Below are 21,343 nucleotides of genomic sequence, written 5' to 3'. Positions count from 1 at the left end.
CGTGGCTGAGGCTTTAGCAGCCTATCAAGCTGGTCAACAAGCGCAACCTCAACCTAACCAGCCTGCGTGTACGTTCAAAATGTTTATGGACTGTAAGCCACAGACCTTCACCGGGACTGAAGGGGCTGTGGAACTTCTGAGATGGTTCGAGAAAGCAGAGTCTGTGTTTGCTATCTGTAACTGTCCCGCTGGGGACAGGGTGAAATATGCTGCGGGTACCTTGGCGGATGGTGCCCTAACGTGGTGGAACGCCCAGGTACAGTTGTTGGGCATCGAGGCAGCGAATGCCACAACCTGGGAAGACTTTAAAGAACTGATCAGGGAGGAGTACTGCCCTCGGGATGAAGTCCAGAAGTTGGAAAACGAGTACTACGACTTGAAGATGGTTGGATCTGAAGTCGAAGCGTATGTGAAGCGATCGTATGAACTGGCCGACATGTGCCCGAACTTGTCCCGGCCTATGTCTCGGAGGATTGAGTTATTCATCAAAGGGTTGCCTCCGCATGTGAAGAGCTTGGTCACTGCAGCTCATCTCAATGATTTGACACAGATCGTTCGTCTGACTCATAAGATTGTGGACCAAGAGGTGGAAAGTAATTCGTTACCCCCGCGTATTTCGGCGGCTACTGCTGCTACACCCACTGCCACTGCGTCCGCTAATGATAACAAGCGGAAGTGGAGTGATTATGACAAAGCATCTAGTGCTGGCCAGACTCAGAAAAGGCCAGACAACAGCAACCGCAACATCAGCCAGTCGTCTTCTGTCAATCAAGGCCAGGGAAGTGGCCACAGCCAGGGTTCGTATGCAGGGAGAAAGCCACGATGTAACAGGTGTGGCTATCATCATTGGGGGCCGTGTGGTCGGACGTGTAACAAGTGTGGTAAGCCGGGCCATGAGGCCTGGGATTGTAGGACCTCACAACCCAAACACCAGCAGCAACAGGACCAGCAAAACCAAGGACAACAGGGGCAACCACCCCAGCAGAACCAGGGTTTCAGGAAGGGGTGCTATCAGTGTGGTGATGAGGGTCACTTTAAACGGGATTGCCCTCAGTTAAACCAGAACGCCAACGACAACAACCGCCCGAATGACAACAATGCTGGAAACAACAACAATGGCAACGAGGCAAGAGGTCGAGCTTTCGTGTTAGGACAAGGGGACGCAATGAACGATATTTGAACTTATAACTTATCTTGGGTTTTCATTATTATGTTTTCGCTACTCAAAAAAAGTTTGGTTTGAACATCAATCGTATTGGGTTTTATGAATTATTTTAACTACTATACTTTATGTTTGATATGATGGATGGTTTGATATTATTGAACGCACCTACCGTATTTATGAACCTTGTGAACAGGGTGTGCAAACCCTATCTTGACAAGTTCGTCATTGTCTTCATCGATGACATCCTGATCTACTCCAAGAGTCAGGAGGAACATGAGCAGCATCTACGCCTTATTTTGGAGTTTCTTCGAAAGGAACAGCTGTACGTCAAGTTTTCGAAATGTGACTTCTGGCTTCGTGAAGTCCACTTCTTAGGCCGCGTAGTGAACAAGGATGGGGTCCATGTCGATCCATCCAAGGTAGATCCGATCAGAAACTGGCCTGCACCACGTACACCAACGGAAATACGCCAATTCTTGGGTTTGGCGGGTTACTACAGACGGTTTATTAAAGACTTTTCAAAGATTGCTCAACCGCTTACGCTACTGACGCAGAAGGGTGTCACCTGTCGTTGGGGAGAGCCCCAGGAGACTGCTTTTCAGCACCTAAAGGATAGGCTTTGCAGCGTACCTATTCTCTCTTTGCCAGAGGGCACAGACGATTTCGTGGTATATTGTGACGCATCCATCCAAGGTCTTGGATGTGTGTTAATGCAGCGCGACAAGGTCATTGCTTACGCTCCGCGCCAACTTAAGATTCATGAATGGAACTACACGACGCACGATTTAGAGCTGAGATCTGCAGTTTTCGCGCTTAAGATATGGCGACACTACCTGTACGGTACCAGGTGCACGATCTACACCGATCACAGGAGTCTCGAGCATATTCTTAAGCAGAAGGATTCAAACATGCGTCAACGACGATGGGTTGAACTACTGAACGATTACGAATGCGCTATCAAGTACCATCCAGGCAAGGCCAATGTTGTGGCTGACGCCCTCAGTCGGAAAGACACTTTACCTCGGCGCGTGCGAGCGCTACAGCTTACGATTCAGCCTAGCATTCCAGCACAAATACGAAATGCTCAGGTAGAAGCATTGCAACCCGAAAATGTCAAAGCTGAAGCCTTACGTGGCTCACGACAGCGATTAGAACAGAAGGCAGACGGCGCTTACTACGTAACTGGACGCATTTGGGTTCCATTCTTTGGCAACTTGCGAGAACTTGTAATGGAAGAGGCACATAAATCACGTTACTCTGTACATCCGGGATCAGATAAGATGTACCACGACCTGAAAACTACCTACTGGTGGCCCAGCATGAAGGCTCATATAGCAACCTACGTCAGCAAATGTTTGACTTGTGCTAAAGTCAAAGCAGAACATCAAAAGCCCTCGGGTCTACTGCAGCAACCAGAGATACCCACATGGAAGTGGGACCAGATCGCTATGGATTTCGTGACAGGACTACCAAGAACTCAGGCTGGGAATGACACTATTTGAGTGATTGTTGATCGCCTCACGAAATCAGCACACTTCCTAGCAATCAAGGAAACAGACAAATTTTTCTCAGCTGGCAGCAGTGTATGAGGCATCAGAAAACATTGTGCAGATTTGAAACCGTATGGCCGCAGCTCGCGACCGTCAGAAAAGCTACGCTGACAAGCGTAGTAAACCGCTGGAATTTGAAGTTAATGACTGCGTTATGTTAAAGTGGCAAACTAAACCCTCGTTATGTAGGACCACTCAAAATTTTAGAACGGATTGGAAAGGTGGCCTACAGGTTGGAATTACCTGCTGAGTTGGGTAATGTCCATGATGTGTTCCACGTATCGCAGCTAAAGAAGTGTTTGGTTGATGAAACACTAGTAGTACCATTTCAAGAGCTGAAGATAGACGGCAAATTGCAGTTTGTCGAAGAACCAATTGAGATTATGGATCGGGAAGTTAAAGTTCGTAAACACAGCCGGATACCGATTGTGAGAGTTCGTTGGAACTCAAGACGTGGTCCAGAGTTCACGTGGGAACGCGAGGACCAGATGAAACTTAAGTATCCACATTTGTTCCCCGAAGACCAGTCAAAACCTAGCAACCCAGTGTTGATGCAACTAGTGAATTTCGGGACGAAATTCCCATTCAAGTTGGGGAGGATGTGACACCCCAGGAAAACCAGCAAACGATATAACTTATCTAGCTTCTCAGTGAGTACGTACCAAATTTCGGGACGAAATTTCTTTTTAGTTGGGGATACTGTGACAACTCGTATTTCAAACCCGTCTTTGTATTATATGCAACGCATGTGAACTTGATTGAATTACCGAATGATTGAACTATTGAATGGATGATGTTATGACATGTTATGTGAATATGTATTATGTGAATATGTATATGTTTACTCAACCCGAACCGCACAACACACCACACCACTGGATCGCACAAACCTCATTGGGCCGTGTAGCTTGTACGCGGACCCATAGGCCAACAAGTTGGGCTCGGCCCACTCCTCTTAAATGTGTAAACACTCATGTACCCTCAATTGTTACAATCACTTGACACAACACAACCCTAGCTCCCCTCTCTCTCTCTCTCTCACGAACCGAAGGCAGCCAAGGCATCCATCCCATCGAATCATCATCTTGTTCGGATCAATTCTTGTTCCTTCCCCATTCGGTTAGTATGATTGATTAAGTGTACTTGATGTTTTGATGTTTTGTTACAATAGCTTTGCATGATGATCTAGGATTTCTGATTAATATGCTTGTTTGGGCTGAATGATAGTGTTCTTGATAATCGGATCCCGTGTACACTTGATTTGCATGTTCGATAGTGTTTATACGGTTTGGAATACATGATCTAGTATTAGAACCGAACACATGGAAATTGGCTGTGATATAATAGAACTCGGATAGGTGATCAGGTTTAACTCGATTACATGTTTACAAGTTGTGTTCATGTTTGATTCGGTTAGGGTTCTTGAGAAAACATTGGAATTATGCATGTTTGATCGATTTTGTGATTATCAGATTTGTTAGAATGATGTTGATTGATTTTGTTAATTGGTTGGTAAACTTGGAAACTTGGATAATTGTAACTAATGTGCATAATTTCCGGAAATTGTTAACCTATCGCACAAGGGGCCGATCGCACAAAGCGGTCCCCAATCACACGAGCCAGTCGCACAACATGGCTGATTCACACAAGCAAGCCGGTCACACAAGTGCCAAATCGCACAAGCGATTCCCCACCGCACAAGATATCTTGATCGCACAAGGTTATTGGGTTAGCTTAACTGTTGGGCCGATGGACATGTTGGGTTGGGCTGGTCAGATCGCACAACCCACATAAGTCGCACAAGATGAGCTGTTATGCTGTTTGGGCCGGACAAGCCCAAAGGCTAGTCGCACAACCCAGTCCACTCTCACAAGGGTTACCGGATCGTACATATAATGTTTGTTTAACCGATTGGGCCTCAAGCCCAATCCTGATCGCACAACCTGTATGAAGCGCACAAGTCACTTATGTCATTTGTTTGGGCCGTGTATGCCATTGGACTTTTATGCTGATAATTGGGTCGGGTTATGTTGGGCCGAGTACATTTGGGCTAAGATTAGAATGCACAAGTTATGCTCTTGACTGTTAAGTGTTGCCATGATCTACGTGCTCGTAACGTGTTAACTTGTGTGAAACATACGTGCTTTACCTGAACCGAACCTGACTTATATGATAATCCTGTTAGGACGCGATTGACCATTCTTAATTCAAGTAACTTTGGTATAACCTGCCGAGCAATCCCAGGTGAGTTCAATGCATTTTCTCAAGCATGCGTCCCGGTGGTTTGGGACAACTGGTAAACATTTGGAAGGGAAACATTGGGTAAACAACTTAATCGGTTTTGGTTATTGCCTGCAGGGCAATGGGGGTAATTAGTTGATAGCGCTATTAGGTGGGAAACCTCACACCGGGCCGTAAGGACGGGGGTGAACTAATTATCTGGGTTTCACTATGGTTGTTTAGAGGCACACTCCTCGGTTACGTAAGGGCGTTTTCCCTAGGGTAACTAACTGAACAACATAGTGGGTTGCTAAGAGGCACACTCCTCGGTTACGTAAGGGCGTAGTCCCTAGGGTAACTAACTTGAGCAACATCGTAACGCATCATTGAATCGCATTAACATATATCTGGTAACACAACACGTAAGCAACACTTTGAACTCACCAGCGTAGTCTGACACACTTGTTTGCATGCTTGTAGGTCGTTAACCTTGGAACATGGACTTGCTATCTGGGAGTGCTGGAGTGGTCATGGATCGAGACTCTTGGATTCACTTATAAACAATACATTGATTTGATTATTATTATGAAACGATTTCTAAACGATTACATGCTTCCGCTACACAACTTTTGAATTGATATCATGTAGACATCTTATTTGGTAATTAATGTCATGTGATGTGTGTAAAATGCAACATATAAATCACATCAATTAAGGCATAAAACTAACCCTTTTTAAGTACTAATGTTGGAAAAAGAGTGTTTTTGTCTTCCTTTTGTATTTTCAGGATGAAATGAGCTCAAAATCACAAAAGAAGAAAAAAGACAACTAATTCTACCATAAAATACAAGAAAAGGAACAAAAGTGGACTGCCCGGACCCTCAACGGCACCTCCCAAGGCAAAGGAGAAGAAACAGAGTCTGAACACGCCCCGTGTCCAGCGAACACGGGGGCGTGCCCAGGAAGTAGTAGAAAAGACAAACCAGTAGAAGCTTCCATTGCCCACCACGGGGCCGTGTCCAGCGAGCACGGGGGCGTGGTGAAAGTACAGCAGGCGCATTAATTGTAATTCGCAATTACAATTAATGAAGTGAGAGAATGTCAGACGGGCACGGGGCCGTGTCCAGCCTTCTGTTTAGCCTATAAATAGAGGAGCTTGGCTTCATTCTCTCTCATCCCTTGGCACACCACCTCTCTCACACTTCATCCACCACCCACCACCACCATAACATCATCATCCACCACCATCATCCATTGTCCATCGTAGAGTGTGTGAGTCGTCTCGGGATCCAAGATTGATCGTAAGAGTTCTTGACAATAAAGGCCATGTTTGCCTAAGTCTCTTACATCACTTGGTGAAGACAAGTGTTTAGTATAATACTTTTTATTTTTAATCTTTTGCACTTTTTATTTGGTTTTGTATTAATGACTTTAATAACTAGTTACTTATGTTGAAGGTGATCTTTCCTTATCGTTTGTCCGTGGTGTCTTGGCATTATTTTACTGTCTATATAAAATAAAAGATTAACACCATTCATATCTCCACGGTCTATATGGAGGTATGTTGGCTACCTAGTCGGGGGTTAAGGGAACAGTTTGGTAAGGGTCTTGCCCTTGTTTAGCGTTTAGAGGTCCTGCTTGGGACCTGGGTCAAATTTAGTAGGATCTCCTTCAATGCCCATAGGTATTGGATGGCGGGGATCCAAACTCTTTGACCCCCTCATAAGTTAACTACTATTAATACTATAACCCGGCTATTTAGGACTGTATCCCTGCTGACTCAGACTACTTAGCCGAGGGTAACGTCACCGCCAAAAGCGGGGCCTACCACAATTTGCATTAATAACTTAATTCATTATCTTTCAATAATCCGACCCTTTAGGATTGTATCCTTGCTGACTCAAACTACTGGGTTGAGGGTAACGTCGCCTTCAAAAGAGGGGCCTACTACAATAACTAAGATAATCTCTTAAATAAGTGCAAAAGTGCGAAAATAATCAAAGGTTATACTAATACACGTGTCGGATCCAAGTGATTCATCTTGTCTATCTGTTTTTTATTTTATTTTTATTTTCAGCATTTAGTTAGTTTTTATTTTTCTTAGTTTAAAACATTTTTCTCACTTTTTGATTTGATTAGACGTTGAGGATAAACCGGTATTAAAAGCTCTTGTGTCCTTGGACGACCTCGGTATCTTACCAACACTATACTACGTCCACGATGGGTGCACTTGCCCATATGTGTGTTTAGTGTTAGTGAATATCGTGTTTTATAAATTTAAAACTTGGCTAAAAGTGTAAAAAGGGCTTAAATATACATTAAAAATATAACACACTTCACGCACATCAAGTTTTTGGCGCTGCTGCCGGGGACACAAGGATTTTAAGAAAGTTAGGAATCAACGGCCTAATCATATTTTTATTTTTCTTTGATTTTTTTTAGGATTTTTTAGATTTTTAGCTTCTGCAGAGCTCAGCACGGGGCCGTGCCTGGTCGGACACGGGCCATGCTCAGCAACGTTACTGGCAGTTTTTGTTTTTCAAGTTACAGAAGGCTGACCACGGGGCCGTGCCGGTGCAACACGGGGCCGTGTCCAACTTCCAGTAACTGGGATCTGAAAAACAATCACTGTAATTCCGACCACGGGGCCGTGTTCACTCAACACGGGGCCGTGGTGAACCTTCTGACCAACATTCTTTTCTGTTTTTATTGCAGGACTTGGAACCCAACGCCATCCTCACATAGTGTATGAGCTCCAGTTCCAATAAAGACATAAAGGAACCGCTAGAAGAACCCGAACGCTTTCTCAGAAAAAGGTTAAAAGCCAAAAACCAAGAGAAGGTTTCGGGTGATCCACCCCCAATGGCGGACCAACGTACCCTTATGGATTATCTACGGCCCACCGTAGGTAATCTAGGCGTCGCTTTCAATGCTCCGAATGTAGAAGCCAATAACTTCGAACTTCGACCGCATTTGATACAAATGCTCCAAAACTCCGCAACCTTCCACGGGCTTGCGGACGAGGATCCTCATCTACATATAACTAATTTCTTAGAAATATGTGATACCTTTCGGATCAATGGAGCATCAAACGACGCCATCCGCCTCCGTATGTTTCCATTCTCACTAAAAGACCGAGCAAAAGCTTGGCTCAACACCCTCCCAGCTGGATCGGTAAACACCTGGGATGAACTAGCCCAAAAGTTTCTATATAAGTATTTCCCTCCTTCTAAAACTGCTAAATTAATGGCTGAAATTAATACATATTCACAAGAGGACGGGGAATCCTTATATGAAACTTGGGAAAGGTTCAAGGAGCTATTACGCAAGTGTCCCCATCACGGCCTCGCAATATGGCAACAAGTATCCACTTTCTACAATGGATTGTTGCCACACACTAGGCAGACACTTGATTCTAGCTCCGGGGGACTTTTAGGTAATCGACGCCACACGAAATATATAATCAAATTGAGGAAATTGCTCAAACCAATTTTCAATGGCACACTCCCCGGGGAAATAAATCTATTGCCCCGGGCGCCCATAAGGTCGACGAAAGCACCTCTTTACAAGCCCAAATCGAGGCCCTTTCTTCAAAAATAAAAAAATTAGAAATGACAAAAACAGTCTCGGTTATGGCTTGTGAAGGGTGTGGTGGGTCACATGAAAATTGGAGTTGCATGAAAGAAACGGACGATCAACAAGAAATGGTAAACTACATTGATAATAGACCTAGGCCGTCGGGTCCTCCAACGGGAACTTACAACCAAGGATGGCGAAATCACCCAAACCTTGGTTGGAGGGAAACCGGCAATAGTAGTAACCAACAAACCCAACGAACAAACTTTCAGCAATCAAGAAATGAGTCACAAAATTTCACTCAACAACAAGGTGGACGAGAAAGGCTCGAAGATACTATATCTCGCCTCGTCTCTGACACTGATAAGAAAAACTCGGAAAGATTTCTACAATTAGAATCTAATTTTAGGAATCAACAAGCTAGCATTCAAAACATAGAAAAACAAATAAATCAACTAGCACAAAATTTTTCCGAGAGACCGCAAGGCGCATTACCTAGCAATACCGAAACAAACCCAAAGGCGCAAGTTCACCTCATCACACTACGAAACCGCACCGTAGGACCTGCAAAAGTACCTCCACCAACGGAAGAAACAATGCCAACACATCTGCAGGAAAAGAACTCTCCCCCAGAGCCTACCAAGGCTCCTCGAGTTCCGTACCCCGGTAGGTTAATTCGTCAAAAGACCAATGAGCAGTTCGCAAAATTCGAAAGTCTGTTAAAACAATTGCATGTCAATATTCCTTTTATCGAAGTCCTAACCCAAATGCCCAAATATTCTAAATTTATGAGGGACTTCCTTACACATAAAAAGAAAATTGAAAATTTGCAATTAGTTAATTTAGGCGAAGAATGCTCTGCCCTCGTACTCAATAAATTTGCAATTGGTAAGGGTAAGCAGATTCGTTTATCCAGTTGACTTTGTCATACTCAACATGGAGGAAGACACCGAGGTCCCCCTTATCCTAGGGAGACCCTTCCTTGCCACAGCACAAGCAGTGGTAGACATGAATGACGGGACACTGACTTTGAGGTATGGGGACGATGAGGTGAAGTTCGGAGTTGGGAAGAAAATAGAGGACGACGACCCAGTCAATTACATGAAGGTTATTGATTCAAGCTTGGATGCCGCTCTCCGACGGTGTAACTTGGGAAGCAAGGCACTCCACTCAGAAGATATATAACCGGGAATCGGGTCTAGCCAAGGACCCTTATAAACGTGGCGCACCACGGAGGCATTCCGCGGATCTATCCTTAGTTTAGTTTAGTTTAATCTTTTAGTTTTTGCAGAATAAAACACACTCATGGTGGTAATGGATGAAAAAGGGAACGAGAAAAATGGAACCATGCACGAAGAACAGAGCAACCCGACAAAAATCTCCATCACAGAAGGCTCAACACGGGCCGTGCCCAACCAACACGGCCCCGTGCTGAGCCCCTGCAGAAAATCACCCAGTTCAGGTAACTGGACACGGGCCGTGTTCAGCGGACACGCCCCCGTGTCCAGGCTTCTGTTTCAATTCTGTAATTTTTGTTACTGGCACTTGACCACGGGGCCGTGCCCGGTCAACACGGGGCCGTGTCCAGGATGCCAGTAACATAAATCTTTGCTTTTTAACCCACTTTTATACATTCTAATCAACCAAAAACATTATTTTTGGACACATTGAGGACAATGTGTAATTTAAGTGTGGGGGGGATGCTAAAACCCTTGAAATTTTGCAAAATCCTAAACACAAGCCTTACACAAAACTCTATTGGAACCGCTAAACACCCAAAATTTTTTCAAAAACTTTTTCATTTTTTATTTACTTGTCTTAGTTTAAGTTGGGAATGACAAGTTCTAAAAAGGTTATATTTTTACAAGTTTACAACCGATAGCGTCGTGATAAAAAAAAGAACCAACATAAGAAAATTATGAAACGGTATAACAAGTCTAGTTAAAAATTCGATTATATATGCTTGGTCACATTAAAAACCCATTCCCACAAAAGTGAGTTTTGAGCCTTTATTGAGCATAAAAATACACACATTTAGATTAAATGCTCATTTTTCGTTTCTTATGTGAATAGCCGCTCGGTCCTTACAAATCTAGAACTTGCCACGACGATACATTCCCGGTCCTTACCAACTTAAACCCAAGTAAGTAAATGATGGAGGCATTAGGACTAACCATTTTTTCTTTCAAAACCATTATTTTTCATTTTTTTTTACCTACCCAAAATCCCCCTAGATAGCCCCTTTGAACCTAAACCTTTCATTTCATTACCCCAAAACCCTTTTTACCCACCAAAAACCTTTTTATTTTTTTTATTTTAGTAACAAGTTCGCTTTTTCGTAAACTCACCTTTTTATGTGACGATCAAAAAAAAAAAAAAAAAAAAAACAATGATGAAGTCAAAAACAAAGAAAAGCTATAAAAGCTTGTTTGGAGAAATACTTCAAAATAAAAAGTCACTAAAATCAAGGTACTTCACGAAAACCGACGCTTGTTACGATTTTCGCCCTTTTTACTAACCACTAACCAACCACCCACCTTTAAACCCAAGCCTTCACCCAAAAAGTCCTCTTGATATTTACAAAGGTAAAAAGTTAAAAAGGAGGAGGATTGATTGCTTGGCAAGCCTATGGAAGACGTGAGTTCCGTGCCGCTCTCGAGTGATTCACTAAAAATATACACCTTCGGCCGAGTGTTGAGTGATCTCCCGTGAGGTATGTGAACTTGTATATAAATGGAATTTTAATAAGGCATGCTATGCCCAAATAAGTAATTTATCTTATGAAACGTTCAAAATAAATCATAACGAATAGGATTGTAAATAAATAAAAATAAAACCTATAAAAACCTTGGATTCCCGACACTCTAGGACAAGCTAAAAAAAACTTCTCTTCTACCTATTCCATTTGGGAGTGTAAGCCACATTTAAAGAGTTTTGCTTGAGGACAAGCAAAAGTTCAAGTGTGGGGGTATTTGATGTGTGTAAAATGCAACATATAAATCACATCAATTAAGGCATAAAACTAACCCTTTTTAAGTACTAATGTTGGAAAAAGAGTGTTTTTGTCTTCCTTTTGTATTTTCAGGATGAAATGAGCTCAAAATCACAAAAGAAGCAAAAAGACAACTAATTCTGCCATAAAATACAAGAAAAGGAACAAAAGTGGACTGCCCGGACCCTCAACGGCACCTCCCAAGGCAAAGGAGAAGAAACAGAGTCTGAACACACCCCGTGTCCAGCGAACACGGGGGCGTGCCCAGGAAGCAGTAGAAAAGACAAACCAGTAGAAGCTTCCATTGCCCACCACGGGGCCGTGTCCAGCGAGCACGGGGGCGTGGTGAAAGTACAGCAGGCGCATTAATTGTAATTCGCAATTACAATTAATGAAGTGAGAGAATGTCAGACGGGCACGGGGCCGTGTCCAGCCTTCTGTTCAGCCTATAAATAGAGGAGCTTGGTTTCATTCTCTCTCATCCCTTGGCACACCACCTCTCTCACACTTCATCCACCACCCACCACCACCATAACACCATCATCGACCACCATCATCCATTGTCCATCGTAGAGTGTGTGAGTCGTCTCGGGATCCAAGATTGATCGAAAGAGTTCTTGACAATCAAGGCCATGTTTGCCTAAGTCTCTTACATCACTTGGTGAAGACAAGTGTTTAGTATAATACTTTTTATTTTTAATCTTTTGCACTTTTTATTTGGTTTTGTATTAATGACTTTAATAACTAGTTACTTATGTTGAAGGTGATCTTTCCTTATCGTTTGTCCGTGGTGTCTTGGCATTATTTTACTGTCTATATAAAATAAAAGATTTTCACCATTCATATCTCCACGGTCTATATGGAGGTATGTTGGCTACCTGGTCGGGGGTTAAGGGAACGGTTTGGTAAGGGTCTTGCCCTTGTTCAGCGTTTAGAGGTCCTGCTTGGGACCTGGGTCAAATTTAGTAGGATCTCCTTCAATGCCCATAGGTATTGGATGGCGGGGATCCAAACTCTTTGACCCCCTCATAAGTTAACTACTATTAATACTATAACCCGGCTATTTAGGACTGTATCCCTGCTGACTCAGACTACTTAGCCGAGGGTAACGTCACCGCCAAAAGCGGGGCCTACCACAATTTGCATTAATAACTTAATTCATTATCTTTCAATAATCCGACCCTTTAGGATTGTATCCTTGCTGACTCAAACTACTGGGTTGAGGGTAACGTCGCCTTCAAAAGAGGGGCCTACTACAATAACTAAGATAATCTCTTAAATAAGTGCAAAAGTGCGAAAATAATCAAAGGTTATACTAATACACGTGTCGGATCCAAGTGATTCATCTTGTCTATCTGTTTTTTATTTTATTTTTATTTTCAGCATTTAGTTAGTTTTTATTTTTCTTAGTTTAAAACATTTTTCTCACTTTTTGATTTGATTAGACGTTGAGGATAAACCGGTATTAAAAGCTCTTGTGTCCTTGGACGACCTCGGTATCTTACCAACACTATACTACGTCCACGATGGGTGCACTTGCCCATATGTGTGTTTAGTGTTAGTGAATATCGTGTTTTATAAATTTAAAACTTGGCTAAAAGTGTAAAAAGGGCTTAAATATACATTAAAAATATAACACACTTCACGCACATCATCATGACATATCTAAATATTTATCATTGGTTCAATGTGATTTGTGGCTCGAACTCTGATGCGTAACACGCCACGCGGGGCTTCCGCAGGTGGAATTTTGGGGGTGTTACACATACGACTCTAGAACTTGCCACAACAATACATTCCCGGTCCTTACCAACTTAAACCCGAGTAAGTAAATGATGGAGGCATTAGGACTAACCCCTTTTATTTCTACACCATTATTTTTCTTTTTTTTACCACCTACCCAAAATCCTCCTAGATAACCCCTTTGAGCCTAAACCTTTTCATTTCTTAACCCAAAACCATCACCCTTTTGACCCACCTAAACCTTTTTATTTTTAACCTTTTTTTTAGTAACAACGTTCGGTTTTCTTATGACTTATGTTGAAAAAAAAATTATTTTGATGAAACCAAACAAACAAACAAGTTCATCAAAAATAACTCTGTTTGAACAATTCATCAAAATAAAATAAAAAAAAATGTGAAAAATAAAAAGTCTTTCAAAAACCGACGTTTGTTACGCTTTTCGCCCTTTTACTAACTACTAACCCAACGACCCACCTTTAGCCCAAGCCTAACCCTTCACCCAAAAAGTCCTCTTGATATTTATAAAGGTATATAGTTAAAAAGGAGGAGGATTGATTGCTTGGCAAGCTTATGGTAGGAGTAAGTTCCATGCCGCTCTCGAGAGATTCACTAAAAATACACCTTCGGCCTAGTGTTGAGTGATTCCCCCGTGAGGTATGTGAACTTGTATATAAATGGAATTTTAAAAAGGTATGTTATGCCCTAATAAATAATTTATCTTATGAAATGTTTTTAATAAATCATCACGAATAGGATTGTAAATAAATAAAAATAAAACCTAAATAATCTTGGAAATCCCGACACTCTATGACAAACCCAAAGCCCTTCTCTTCTACCCATTCCATTTGGGAGTGAATAAAGCCACATTATAAAGAGTTTTGCTTGAGGACAAGCAAAGATTCAAGTGTGGGGGTGTTTGATGTGCACAAAATGCAACATATAAATTACATCAATTGTGGCTTAAAACTAACCCCTTTTTAGTACCAATGTTGGAAAAAGTGTGCTTCTATCTTCCTTTTGTATTTTTAGGATTAAATGAGCTCAAAATAACAAAAGAAGCAAAAATACAACAAAATCTAACATAAATACAAGAAAGGAAACAAAAGTGACATGCCCGACCCCCTGACAGCATCTTCCCAAGCAAAACAAAGAAGACAGAAGACTGAACATGCCCCGTGCTCAGCGAGCACGGGGCCGTGCCCAAGAAGCAGTAGAAAAGACAAATCTATAGAAGCTTCTACTGCCCACCATGGGGCCGTGCCCAGCGGACACGGGGGCGTGGTCAACTTCCTGCAGGCGCATTTATTGTAATTGTGAATTACAATTAATGAAGAGAGAGATTGTCAGATGGACACGGGGCCGTGCCCAGCGGGCACGGGGCCGTGCCCGAGCTTCTGTTCAGCCTATAAATAGGAGTGTTTGGAGCTCTTGCAACTCATCCCTTGGCACACCACCTCTCTCACACTTCACCCACCACCCACCACCACCATAACACCATCATCCATTATCCATCATAGAGTGTGTGAGTCGTCTCGGGATCCAAGGTCGATCGTAAGAGTTCTTGACAATCAAAGGCCATGTTTGCCTAAGTCTCTTACATCACTTGGTGAAGACAAGTGTTTAGTGTAATACTTTTTATTTTTAATATTTTGCACTGTTTAATTGGGTTTGTATTAATGACTTTAATTACTAGTTTCTTATGTTGAAGGTGATTCTTCCTTATGGTTTGTCCGTGGTGTCTTGGCATTATTTTACTATCTATATAAAATAAAAGATTTTCACCATTCATATCTCCATGGTTTATATGGAGGTATGTTGGCTACCTGGTCGGGGGTTAAGGGAACGGTTTGGTAAGAGTCTTGCCATTGTTCAGTGTATAGATCCTGCAAAGGACCTGGGTCAAATTTAGTAGGACTTCCTTCAATACCCACATGTATTGGATGGCGGGGGTCCAATCTCTTTGATCCCCTCATATGTTAAACTACTATTAAAACTTTAACCCAGCTACTTAGGACTGTATCCCTGCTGACTCAGACTACTTAGCTGAGGGTAACGTTGGCTTCAAAAGAGGGGCCTACCACATTATGCATTAATAACTTAATTAAATATCTTTCAATAATCCGACCCTTTAGGATTGTATCCTTGCTGACTCAAACTACTGGGTTGAGGGTAACGTCGCCTTCAAAAGAGGGCCTACTACAATAACTAAGATAATCTCTTAAACAAGTGCAAAAGTGCAAAAATAATCAAAGGTTACACTACACACGAGTCGGATCCAAGTGACTCATCTTGTCTATCAGTTTTATTTTTATTTTATTTTTCAGCATTTTAGTTAGTTTTATTTTCTAAGTTTAAAACCTTTTTCTAACATTATTAAACCCTTTTTGGCGTGTTCTACCCCCAAAACATATACAAAGCAGTAAAAGAGGAGTTTGGTGACACTCACCTTTGGGTGCGTATTTTAAATAGCCCAATCCCACAGATTGATTTCTACACGTCCTATTATATGTAGGAACGATTTATAAATCAATATATCACAAAAATCCTAAGTTTCTCTGTTTCTGAGAATTTTCACATAACTTTGAGATTTTCTCGAAAAGTTATCATTTTAGATTATGTTGGCACGTTAATATATATTAGTCCATATATATATATATATATATATATATATATATATATATAATATATATATATATATATATATTTATGTTTTTGTGACTTGAACGATTTTATTGGTGACCGTTATCATGTAAATCCATTAACACACCCGTTTATACGTAATATATCTACTATTTGCGCATCGTAATACATATACATAAACACATACATAAATCAACATCGTAACACGCATAATCTCGTTAACTTATCTATTTTGTCATTTTTAAGGCAAGCATACATAAAATATCCTATATGTATCAAATTTCATGTTCGACAAACAAGTTACACGTTTAACGCGATTTTACCGTTTCTACCACATAAAACGCACAAGTATACATGAATAGTCTAAATTTCTCACTATCATGTTACAATATAACATATTTTCACATTCACATGTTTAAATCACATAACACATTTTATCACATAAGGTTCACTCAAAAACAACCCATACTAGTGTACATTGAAAAACGCGTATTTTAGTGATTCGGTAACGTTTTCGGGCGTCGGAAGTCACGTATCACCAACCAAACACCAAATAAACTTAAAATTATATAAAATACTTATTTTTAAACTAAAAATATCAGTTTAATTACAATCTAAATCAGTTTCATAAAAATCATTCAAAAAGCCGATTTTGACCGTTTTAACGCATAGTTTTGCGTTAAACGTTACTATAACCATCCCAACTCGAAATGACTTGATATTTTAACACAATACATGTTATTTACTGATTAAAATAGTGATTATAATCAGGTTAGTGCAATTTTTATGTAAATCACATAAATCATGCGATTTCACGTATTTTACAACTTTTAATGGACCAAGTACAACATGCAAAACTAGTAAACATTATGACAAGGTTATATACCATTAAACACTTAAATATTTACATTTTTAGTGTTTAGAATCTGATTAAAATTTATTTTTATCAACTCATATCTAAATCATCATTTCATGACCACAAATCATCATGCATGTTCAAGTAAATGCTTCTAATGCATCCATATATCATCATCATTATTTTATATAAACTAAAATATATGTCCAACATATATTTAAGTCATGTTCAAGTATTCAAGAACATCTTCATCTATACATGATCATTTTTCAATTATTCGTCATAAATGCAAGACATATGCATATCGCTTTTCAACATCTTATCGTACAAGATTAAACCAAAAATCATTCCACAAAATCAAAACACAACTATATAAACACCACACACACCCTACGACTATACATACATATACATACACTCCCACTTTTATTTTGTTTAAAATCTCATCCTTGGTTAGTTTCAAGTTTATGTTTAATTCCAAGTTCTAGAGAAACTTTCCAACATCTCTATCATCATTAAAAATCAAGAATGTGATTTTAAAAATAAGTTTATACCTTTCAAGATTTTAGTGGGTTTTGACAAGATTTTTGATGTTTGAAAGCTTGTTCCACCATGAAACCTCCTTTTGATCCTTAAAACACCTTGAAATCTTCTTGGATTTAACTTTAATCTTCATGAACAAGTTAAAATTTTTGAAAATGTATGATGTATAGAGGTGTTTGGCCGAAGCTTATTGTAGAGAGGGAGAGATGAAGTTTGAAATTGGATTTCTTGGGTAACGAAATAGTTGGAAGACTTGTAAAGGGTTTAGGGTGGCATCATCATCACCCACCTCCTTTTTGCCCAATAAATGGAGGAGAGAGAGAGAGAGAGAGAGAAATACTATGCATGGCTGCAATCTCTCACCATACACACATACTTACACACATATATACATATATATATATATATATGAATTGTTGGCCAAAAACTGGTATTTTACTAGATACCGGGTATTTTATCTAGCATTTTAATCTCGTTTTAGTGCGTTTTAAATTATTTTTATCATTCTATAAAAATAATCACACTAAATTATTACTAACATAATTACCAGTTGCCTTGACAGGCTGCGTTGACAGAATTTTGTAAGATACGCGCAGTATCCCGCGGTACGCGCTTAAACTCGAAAAAGAGAGTTTATTAGCGTTTTAATTTATTTTTTCTCATGATTATGATTAAAATTACTATTCTTATCATAACAAACTATTTTTAGGATTTTAACACTGATCGGGTGGTCACCGACGTTCGTTTCGCATTTTAATCGTTACGCGATAAGTGTTAATTTTATTGTTGCCAACATAATTTTTATCAATGTTTGGATTCACCAACCATTAAATATCACATATAAATATCAAAATCAGTCACATACAACCTTTTTATTTATTCATGACACGTGTTACATTTGTACGGTACAACCTAAATAGCCGGGTGTCACAGTCTCCCCATGTTTAGGAAATTTCGTCCCCGAAATTTTTACTCTACAGGTTTTGTTTTCGCACTCGGTGGAAACACTAAGAACAGTCTTGTTAAATATGGTCTTGTAGTTTTTGCGAGAAACTTTGATTCTTACGAAGAATCCTCGTAGACCTTTATTATATAATTCCCATTTCCTAATTTCTTGTCTCAACGCTCTCTACCTTCTCTAAGGTTCATCGTTTTACGAGTACTTAATCTAAAAGGGTTAAGTCAATGTTCCACCATTTCTGGTTTGACATACGTACATTCAGTACATTCACGTATACATTGTCCTGTACTTGAGGTAGTCTGAGTGTACATATGATTGATCCAACTCGAGATGGGATCTCGAAAGTATCTAATCCCATGAGCTCGTTTTCTTCCTTCTCGCATTTATTTCAAATATCTACTCTCCATGAATTGCAAAGTCAACCGATCGCATATACCGTTAGGAATCTGTAACCATCTTTCTGATTATCAACATAACTCTTCTAACCAACCACACTGCTTCTATGATACTTCGATAAACTTCCGTTTATCGCATAAATAAACCTCAACAAGGAATATAATCGGTGTATTATCCATTATACACTTTTTCAAACTAGACACATGATACATGTCATGTATTTCACTCAATCCCTATGGTAGCTTGAGCCTATAAACGACTGATCCAACTCAAGATGGACTCTCGAAAGGACCTAATTAATGTGGCTCAACTTTTCTCTCTTTGCTAAACCTAATAGCACCTTTCCAAGATATCACTTTCATCAAAACACAATCTTCGACCTGAAATCGCAATAGTTTCCCTCGAATGTCCATGTAATCCTTCTGTTTATCAATTGGCGACTTTTAACCTTTCCTCGATCTAGGCAAATCATGTCACTAGTTTCCTGGATAAACTCGGGTCTGGTTAATTGTCTTTTTCCACATCAGCTCAACAAAGTGGCGATTGACACTTCCATCCATACAAGGCTTCAAACTGAGCAACCTAGATACTAGCGTGATAACTATTATTGTAGGATAACTCTGCCAAAGGCATGTGAGTATCCTAACTTCCTTCGAAATCCATCGCACACGCTCTCAACATTCCCTCCAATGTTTGAAAAGCTTCCTCCTACTTTTCTGTCTAACTAGTTATGAGCGTCGAAGACCGCGCTAATCTAAAGAAATTCTCAATAAGTCTCTGGTAGCACCCAGCTAGTCTTATGAATTGCCGTACTTCTGATGAAGTCTTTGGCATTTCTCAACACTTGATCGCTTCGATCTTAAACGGATCCACATGTATACCTTTCTTATTTGTGACATGTCTGAGAAAATGAACTACCAGAATTCAGAATTCACACTTAGAGAACTTGGCATGCAACTTCGCATCCCTCAACAGCTCCATAATCAACTTCAGATGATACTCATGATTCTCCTTGGTTCGCGAATAGGCAAGTATATCGTCGATGAATACTATCACGAATTTATCCAATTAGGGTTTGCATACCCTGTTCATGAGATCTATGAATACAACTGGCGCATTAAATAATGTAAGGCATGACTAATAACTCGAAAGGGCCATATTGTTTTTGAAAGGTAGTCTTCAGAATATCTTCGTCAACAACTTTCAACTAATAATATCCTGATTGCAGGTCAATCTTCGAGTAGTAGCTAGATTCTTGTAGTTTGATCGAACAAATCGTCAATCCTCAGTAAAGGGTACTGATTCTTGATAGTCAGCTTGTTCAGCACTCTGAAATCAACACACATCCTGAAGGGTCCATCCTTCTTCCTCACAACAAAATAGGTGCACTCCAAAATGAAAAGCTTAATCGAATGAAACCTTTGTCTAGTAGCTCTTGAAGCTGTCTTGACATTTCTTTCATTTTAAACGGTGCTTAATCTATAAGGAGATTTTGCAATTGGTGCAGCACCGAGTACCAAATCGATTCGGAATTCGATTTGTCTCATAGGGGGTAATCCAGGTAAGTCTTTTTAGGAAAACTTTTGGATAATTGCGAACAATAGGAATCTCTCCGATATTCCTAAATTTGGCCTTCATATCCATCACGTTAACAAAGTATGCAGGATAGCCTTTTCGTAACAGCTTGAACATCTTCATATTACTGACGTCACTCAACACTCGACACTCGACTCGGTCGGTCTCCGTGAACAACTACCACCTCTCCACCATCAGAACGAGGTATCCTAGCTAGCCTCTCCGAGCAATAATCCCCACTTCGTTCTTTGATAGTCAATCCATCCTCACAACTATGTCAAAGCTCCCCGGCTCTACTAGAAATAAATTGACACTATAACCATGATCACCCAACTAAATACTATAACCACGAACGACCTCACTAGACTCTGTTAGCTTACCAATTGCTAGTTCTATCGAGTACTTTATTACTTAGCTTACTTGTCGTAGAACACAAAAATGGTTCAAAGTTTTTCGAGAAAAAACTCAAGTCAGCTTTGGTATTAAAAGTACGAACATAGATTGGTTATTGACTAATGACATACCAGTAACGATAGCAGGATCGTCACGTACCTTCCCAGCATTCATCTCAAAAGCTTTGCCCTTGGCATTCTGACCCTTCTGCTAAGTCTCTTTTGTAGTGTCCTTGCTCACCACACTCAAAGCATCCTTCAAGTGGAACTCCCTCCAATGTACTCCTAGCATAGCACTTGCGAGTTGCATGTCCAGTTCGGCCACATCTGGTGCACTTCTCTTGCTCATCACCGTGAGTCTTCTTTTCTGGACCACTCCTGTCATCTCCGACATTATCCTTTCCCGACTCTCTAGGGTTATCTACACACGCCTTCTCCAAACTGTGTTTCCTCTCACATCCCCCTTCAAGATTCTTCTTTGAGCTCTCAGGCTTGCGCTTCTTCGAATCTCCAGTTCTAGGTGCGGAACGCTGAACTACTCGAATGACCGACTCGTTTTTGACAGCCCGATATCACGCATATCGCTGCCACATCATTACATAGGGCACCGGTAATTGATCTTGGGCTACAACCCTGGATTGTTTTGTGTATACGTCTATGTACTATTCATAAGTTTAATGAAAATCAGGAATACGTTCCAATGATGACATAACACATGAACTGCTAAAACTTTC

At 40.5% G+C, this 21,343-nt stretch overlaps 1 non-coding gene across 1 annotated transcript; it reads right to left on the bottom strand.

The window, feature by feature from the left end:
* Positions 1–8,175: 8,175 nt before the first annotated feature.
* LOC118486994 lies at positions 8,176–8,282 on the bottom strand. The gene has a single exon (XR_004880161.1). It is a non-coding gene; the product is annotated as a small nucleolar RNA R71 (small nucleolar RNA).
* Between the last annotated feature and the right edge of the window lie 13,061 nt (positions 8,283–21,343).

The sequence above is a fragment of the Helianthus annuus genome, chromosome 14 (genome assembly GCF_002127325.2).
Source record: "Helianthus annuus cultivar XRQ/B chromosome 14, HanXRQr2.0-SUNRISE, whole genome shotgun sequence".
NCBI classification, from domain to species: domain Eukaryota; kingdom Viridiplantae; phylum Streptophyta; class Magnoliopsida; order Asterales; family Asteraceae; genus Helianthus; species Helianthus annuus.
Note: the sequence above shows the minus strand (reverse complement) of the source record. Positions and strands in the feature narration are given on the sequence as shown.